The sequence below is a fragment of the Equus przewalskii genome, chromosome X, assembly GCF_037783145.1.
Source record: "Equus przewalskii isolate Varuska chromosome X, EquPr2, whole genome shotgun sequence".
Classification (NCBI taxonomy): Eukaryota; Metazoa; Chordata; class Mammalia; order Perissodactyla; family Equidae; genus Equus; species Equus przewalskii.
Window position 1 is genome coordinate 13,111,447 of NC_091863.1, and position 8,205 is coordinate 13,119,651.

The window sequence follows — 8,205 nt, forward strand, 5'->3', positions numbered from 1 at the left end:
CTGCAGGAGGCAATAATGAAAAGGCAGAACAGGCCCAGGCCTGCTTTCTGTGTTCTTTAGGCATTGACAGCCTATGTCTGTGGCCATGCTGAGTTGGAAAGGGATCACATCTCTAGGTCACAACAGTATTTGGAGGTAATTTCTCTCAGGAAATGGCGAGGATCATCAGATGTGCCAGATGGGATTGCCAATCTTGATTCTGTTTGACCACCTAAGGCCACCATCTTGTGCTGATTTTACACTATCAAGATGATAAGAAAGGATTGTCACCAAGAATTTTAGACTCTCAGTTCTATCATCCCTGGGAAAAATCTCCTATTTCTTTGCTTTGGATAACATTAAAGTCTATAGATAATTTAGAATTTGATGAATCACAGTTTCTAAACTTGATAAGTTGAGATGATGATGATAGAGAGTAGCAGCTCTTGCCATGTTCTTGACAAGAATCATATATAAGTTTCACAACATGCTCTTATCTCTATTTGACACAGGAAAAACCAGAAGCACCAAGAGATTAGCTAACTTGCCCAAGGACACATGACTTGTAAATGGTGACACCAGGATTTGAACGCAGGTCTAATCTGACTCTAAAGTTCCACTCTTAACTACTCAGCCACACCACCCCTTTTGAGAACTTTCTGGGTGTGTCTGATCATCATCATCATCATCATCATCTACACTTTTGTTGAGCATTCACTGTAGTGTGTGCAGAACTGTGCTGGAAGTGTGGTATTAAAAAATGCCTCTTGCACAATAGAACGTGGGATAAACAGCCGCATAAATAGCTCGCTCTAGTTGGCGGTCTTGGTGGAGAGGGAAAGCATAAATTATAAGAACCTTGTCAATTGACAAACCTGCTATTATTTAGAGGTTTGCCACCCTCCACCTCCCTCAACAATTCCCTGTAAGGGAGTCGATAACAAGCAGCAAGACGGAACAGTTCGAGTCCTAGCACATCTCCTCCACCACATCCACCCCAACATTTATTGCTTGATGAAACTGTATGAAGTTAGGAAACCCAAGAGAGAGCAGGGAGCATCCTGGATATCTCACAGCTGCAACTTTTGGACACTGAAGCATTGAGAAATGGCCTTTCACATTTACATATAGTTTTGTCTCTGTCTTATACCCGTTAAAGGCTCAGACTCAGGAAACAGATTGCTTGGGATCAACCACAGATCTGCCATTCTACTAGCTGTGTGACCTTGGCAAGTTATTAAACCTCTCTGGGCCTCAATTTCCTCAGCTGGAAAAAGGAAATGATAATAGTATTCTTGGCAATTGAATTATTGTGGAGATTAAGATAATCTATGTACAACACATTAGTGCCTGGCACATGGTAAGTACTATTTAAATCTTAGCTATTAATATTATTATTCTGTTGAACAGCTTAAATCAGGTAGAGGTTTTCATTTTCTTAATTTAAAAAATTTAGGTGCTGGCCCCATGGCCGAGTGGTTAAGTTCACATGCTCCGCTTCAGCGGCCCAGGGTTTTGCTGATTTGGATCCTGGGTGCGGACATGGCACCGCTCGTCAGGCGATGCTGAGGCGGCATCCCACATGCCACAACCAGAGGCACTCACAACTAGAATATACAACTATGTACTGGGGGGCTTAGGGAACAAGAAGAAAAAAGAAGAAGATTGGCAACACATGTTAGCTCAGGTGCCAATCTTTAAAAAAAAATTAAAAATTTTTTTAATAGAAAAGGCGATTTTTTTCTGATTTTAAAAGTAATGCATATTCTTTGTAAAAGTTTAGAAAATGCAGCCTTATAAAAAATTGCTTCTAAGCTTTTAAGTATCCAAACTCTCCTATCCTGAGATAATATATCAAACCATCCAGACCTTAGTGACTTGAAACACTAATCAATGATTACGTCATAAGTCTGTGTGTTGGCAGGTTGGGCTCAGTGTATCTCTGCCATCTTCTGGAGGCTTGGCTGGGCTTGGCTGGTCAAGCCTGGCCTCATTCCTAGCTGGCAGTTGGCAGGCTGTTAGTGAAGGCACCTCACCTCAATTTTTCTCCACATGGCCTCCCCAACAGGCTCTTTACTTTCGCACATGGGGGCCTCAGGGTTCCAAAGCGCAGCAACAAGAGGCAAAGCACCAAAGCCCAAGCATGACTGCACACGTCCCATTGGCCAGACAAGTTACATGACTCAGCACAGATTTAAGGGGTCAAGAGACATTCCAAAGGTACAGGCATACAGAGATAGGAATAATTTGTGGCTAGTTTTTGCAATTCACCACAGATAAATACTGTTAAAAATTATACACATGTATAAAATATGTATATATGTATATGTATTTGTGTAGATATCATGTACATATATATTTTTTACACGTACAAATACATGAAAACATACACACCCAAATAAAAGCAATCATATTAAACATGATGCTTTGTAACTTGTTCTTTCCCCATTAATTACATACTGGGGACATCTTAGTGTCCTCATTTTAAGATGTGCATAACATTGCATTGTATGGATTTACCATGACAAATTTAACCAAAGTCTCTTGTAGGATTTTTAGGTTGTTTCCAATTTTGCAATAAACTTCTGACTTTTATACATTTTTCTCGTTAGTTCCTTGGTGTACATATTTCAACCTCTGACACATTGCAAGAACACTCTACAGAAAGGTTATATCCAGAGATGATATCCAAAATACTCAACAACAGAATGGATACTGACCTTGGGATGGGCCAGAGTCCTGAAGATAACCCTTAATGGCTGGATCGGGAGGTGCAAGTCCCAGGGGAGAAGGCCAAGCAGCTGGGGTAGTGGGTGACACTCAAAGGTGCTAGTGGTAGGATAACTGTCATTTACCTTTACAACCGTACTAAATAGCAGCCACAGAGAAGTGTGTGGGAACATTTGTTTCCCTTCACCCTCTCCAACTGTAGATGTTGTCTGTCTTTTTCATCTTTGCCAATCTGATCCACGATAATAATGAAAATAATACCATCTTTTATTCTGTATTTTTCTAATCAGAAGTGAGGGCACTTTTTTATGTTTCATCACCATTTGTATTGAGTTGTTATTGTTGCTTTTAAGGAATTGCCCATTTATGTCCTCTACCCATTTTTCTTTGGGATATTACTCTTTTAATTGCAAAACTAATATTTGTTGATGCCTTACAATGTGTCACTATTCTAAGCCCTTAATAGGGATTACCTATTTTAATATTCGCTATGACTCTAAAAGTTACTATTATTCTCATTTTAGAGATATGAAAACAGAGGCAGAGGTTCAGTATTTGCCCACCAGCATCTTGTTTGTAAGTGCTGGGGCCAGGATTCCAATCCCGGCAGTCAGATCTCATAACTCAGGTTCTTGATCATTTTGATCTATTCTATTATTCCTGTAGTATTTAATTATAAGAGCTTTTTACATGCGGATATTAATTTTTAAAACACATGTTGTACATTTTTCCTAGTTTGGCCTTCTACTTTTAACTTTCTTTATGGTGTTGCTTGCTGTACTGGAGTTTAAAAATCTTACAGATGCACTTTTCTATATGAATTTTTATTTTTACTTTTTTACCTTGATTGAGGTTTAATTGACATAGAAAATTGTAATATATTTAAGGTATACAAAGTGATGATTTGATATTCATATACAATGTGAAAGAATTCCCACAACTGAGTTAGTTAACACATTCATCACCTCACATATTTACCTTCTTTTTTTGGTGAGAACACCTAAGTCCTACTTTCTTAGAAAAATTTCAGTTATACAATCCTGTATTATCAACTATAGTCACCATGTTAGACATTAGATCCCTAGACCTTATTTGTCTTGTAACTCATAGTTTTCATAAGTTTAAAAATATTTAATATGGTCAAATAGCTCAAGCTTTTTCTGAATGGATTTTGTCTTTAATATCATTCTCAGATGTTCCCTGTCTGAAAGATATAAACATATTCATCTATATTTTCTTCTAAGACAGTGAATGTCAGAATTGCCCATATTAACAAAATATATGTGCTTGGGTCCCACCTCAGGCCTATTGAATTAGAATTTCTACAATGAGGACTAGATGTTTATTCTTTTAAAAAGATACATAGACTTACAGTCCAAGAGGCCTGGTAAATACATAGATTTATCTCTTCTTACTCCCCAAAGTACATGAAATTGACTGAAGAAATAATAAATTAAAAATATATCTACAAAATCAATTCCAGATGGGTTAAAAACTTAGTTGTGAAATCCCAAGCTTAACTTTTAGAAGAACACATAGGAGAATATCTGTGTTAGTCAGAGTTCCCTAGAGAAACAGAATCAATAGGACGTGTGTATAGAGAGAGAGAAAGAGACGGAGAGAGAGATTTATTTTAAGGAATTGACTGACACGATTGTAGGGGTGGAACTAGAAAGGCTAAAATCCCCAGGGCAGGCCAGCAGACTGGAAATTCCGGCAAGAGTTGATGTTGCAGTCTTGAGTCTGAAGGCAGTGTGGAGACCAAATTCCTTCTTCCTTGAAGAATTTCAGTCTTTTCTCTTAAGGCCTTCAACTGATTGGATGAGGCCCACACACACTCTGGATAGTAATCTGCTTTATCAAAGTCTACTGATGTAAATGTTGATCACATCCATAAAACACCTTCACAGCAGCATCTAGACAGGTGTTTGATCAAACAGCCGGGCACCATAGCCTAGCCAAGTTGACAAAGAAAATTAACCATCACAATAGCTTTATGATCCTGTGATAGAGAAGGAGTTTTAAACAAGACACACACACACGCACGCACAAAGACTTGATAAATGGTCTGAACAGAGGCAAATGTCATGTTTGCTTACCCTGTGCAGTTCTTCCCCCTCATTTGAGATGCCTCCAAGTAGAAGAGAATCCATATTGGATAATACGCTTTGTGGGATTATCACAACTTGCTTCCTTGGCAGAGAGCTATTTTCTTTCTTACACTTCTGTGATTCCTGACGAACACCAAGAAACACAGTACAAGAACATAAAAGAGACAAGTGTGTTTTAATTTAGGCTCCACCAACCTAGATATTAGCTGTGTTACCACAATATCCCAAGCCAAAATACCAAACAATGATGGATTTATTGTTGCCCTAATATAAAACAAGCCTGCTTTATTTTTAAAAATGCAACCTCAAAACACAACTCACCAGACGTGATATGGAATGCATTATATGCCTAACCAAAAAACAAAACGCTACTCGGTACAGTGGACTTGAAAATTATCTTGCTATTAATAGATCTCCCGGATGGCTGTGATCTGTTGGATTTGATACATTCAGGTCTTGGCAGCTGCTGAGGACTGAAAACAAGACGTTCCATACGTTATTACTTAACAAAGAAACTAGGTCATGAAATAGCCCTTTGGTGAATTTTTAAAAACGAGTTTGAAGAGCCCAATTCCATTTTTAATAAGTCCCTGTCGCCGAGTATATTTGGCAAAGCAGCAATGTGATTAGCAGACTCCTTCTCTGGAACTGTGTGAAATTGAGAGCAACTTGGGGTACCCTATTACTTTCATCTCTTCATCTGGCACAAATGCCTCAAACATTATGCACCCGCAACAAATATTTGCTGAATCTAAAAGCATCTCTCTCTTTCCTTTTATATTTTGAAGCTCTGACATTGAGCTACTGGTTGAAATGTTTGGACCGAGGACCTTTACGAACATACCTGTTGGACAGATAACTTTTCAAGAGTTTGAGGTAACACTGATCTCCTCTGGTAGGCCCAAAATATTTTTCAAATGTTTATTTGGAAAATATTTTTACCCACTGGACCCTTTAAAAACAAACTTTAAGAAAAAAAAGAGAGAAATTACCAAAAAAAACCTTTGGTGGATTTTAGGGTTTGATTTTTTTATTTAAAAAAAGTACTTGTTTTCAGTTGGTTTCCCCAGTAGTAGACTCTGAGATGAGGGTTCACAAAAACCAGTAAGGAAAGGGAACTGGAAAGAGAAGAACTCCAAAGAGGGGTGATGTATCAAGCAAAGTCCCCAGGAAGGTAACTTGGGCTCAGTCCTGCTCTGGGGATAGTGTAGGTCCTCATCAGCGGACAAGGGAGCTGGAGTATTTATAGTATGATAATCAATGGATCAGGACTCAGTGCAGCACAGATTCCCAGGCACTTCTGCATCTCCTTGCATGGACAAAGTGTGTTCCAGCAGCCCGAGGATTGTCCTCCACCAAGAGATGTAGATGCCAGCTGGGGGCTGGGGGACATGGTGGGGGTAGTGACAGATGTGCATGAAGATGGTGAAGGGCTCTAAGGGGATAAGTGCAGACATCTGACAGCACCTGCCTCACTATTCCACAAAGGATAATTTGTCAGGGGTCTCTCCACAAATTCAGAGCAAGCCCAGGTATGAGGGAAGGAGGTACCATGTAGGCGATGTAATGTTTGAGGCAATTCACCATATTTTTTTGGTGTCCCCACCTCGACAATAGAAAAGAGGTTATAGAGGAATTTGGTTTTGAGATGGACAGCTTTGGGATACTTCCATCAGGAGGGCAACCCCACCAATAGATCCCCAAGGCTGGGAGGTGGTGGACAGTGAGCAGGTCTGGAGAGCAAGAAGAGGAAATCAATCCTGAAGGGGGTCCTTGGGTCAAAGACAGAAAAATGAGGTCAAGCCAGAGCTTCACTGGAGAGAGGAAGGAGAAGGGATGGGAGGAAAAAAGCTGGAACTGGAATAACCATTATTATAATTATAATACAGTTATAAAGCTATACTGTACAACATATATAATAATGCATTATATGAATTATTTAAATAACTATAATACATATTGAACGCACTACCCACATTTCAAGTACTCAATAGTCATGTGTGCCTAGCAGTTACTGTATTGGACAGTGTAGCTCTAGCATATTCCATCCTCACAGAAAATTCTATTGGATGGCGCTGTCCTAGAGTTTACTGAATGGATCAAGAGTTGAGATATAATGGGCCTCACTCTCATCTCAAACTCTTGTTTTCTTCCTCCTCATACTCAGCTTATAACAAATCAAATTTTGCCACTGAGATTTCCCTGAAAAATTTGGAGTAGCTAGTTAAAGGGTAAGAGTATAAAGATACTTTTTAAACTTTCTGTTTGGAGTTACCTTTGTTAAGTGACTTTTGACTCCTTGGGTCTAACCTGAGTTTTTAGTGGTTAAATGTTAACTCACGTTTAGTACACATTGAACTATTGGAACAACCAACCAGTCATGTTCACTTTCTTCTTCAATTGCTGTTTTCCTTTACTTTATTGTTTGTGTACTTTTAATCTTTACAAGGAAAAAGAACAAAGTGTGATCTTAAGAGGGAGGAGGCAAGAAGCCACAGAGGAGTAGAAAAAAGTGGCAGAATCTAACTTTCTCACTGTCTTCCACTCCCATTTCCACGTGGCCAGGGCAGGACAATTCTGCTTAGCTGCTGGGACAATTTCTCATCAGATCAAATGACCAAGTAAAATTTGGGTATAGTATTTCCAACAACTTGGGATATGCTGCTGCTTTTGTTGATATCCAGGAGCATTTTAAAAGTACAGATTGCCTCCTAGGCCACCAGTCAAAAGTCTCAGGTTAAGGAGATCCTGTGTTATCATTGATCACTTTTTTTCCAAAGTAGAATTACAGATTGTCTTAATTTGGGTGCCTCCAGAAGAAGATCCTGACATGAGCATTCAAGCGCAAGCACTTTGTTTGTGGGGTAATTCCAGGAAACACTGGCAGTGGGTGGTGGGGAAGAGAGAGGAAAAGGAAGGAAGCCAATTAGTATATACTATCAAACAAGTTTCCCAGTGGGAACTCCAGGATACACTGCCTTTGAATTATCCCACTGAAGGTGAGAGAGCTGGGGCATTTATCTATCATTTCTCATCTGTCATTGCTTGATGGACGCTGGGGGAGAGGAGGTACAGGAGCACCTTGGACCTACTGTGTACGTGAGCAGAGAAAGCCCTCAGACAAAGAAATACAGATTCAGGCATTCAGGCCGGCATACAGGGAAATGGCGAGTGTTGAAGGATATGGGTTGGGGCATTTACAGAGTCTGCTACATAGACTTATTTTTATTTTTAAGCAGATAAAATAGACCTGAGACTCTTAGAGTACAGCCCATCCATGTCCTAGGAGAGCTGATCCACTGATGTCGAGGAGAAAATGAATCACTGCCAAATGGAAAAACAAAAGAATCTTTAGCAGGCACTTTGACCTCTGGTCAAAACATCC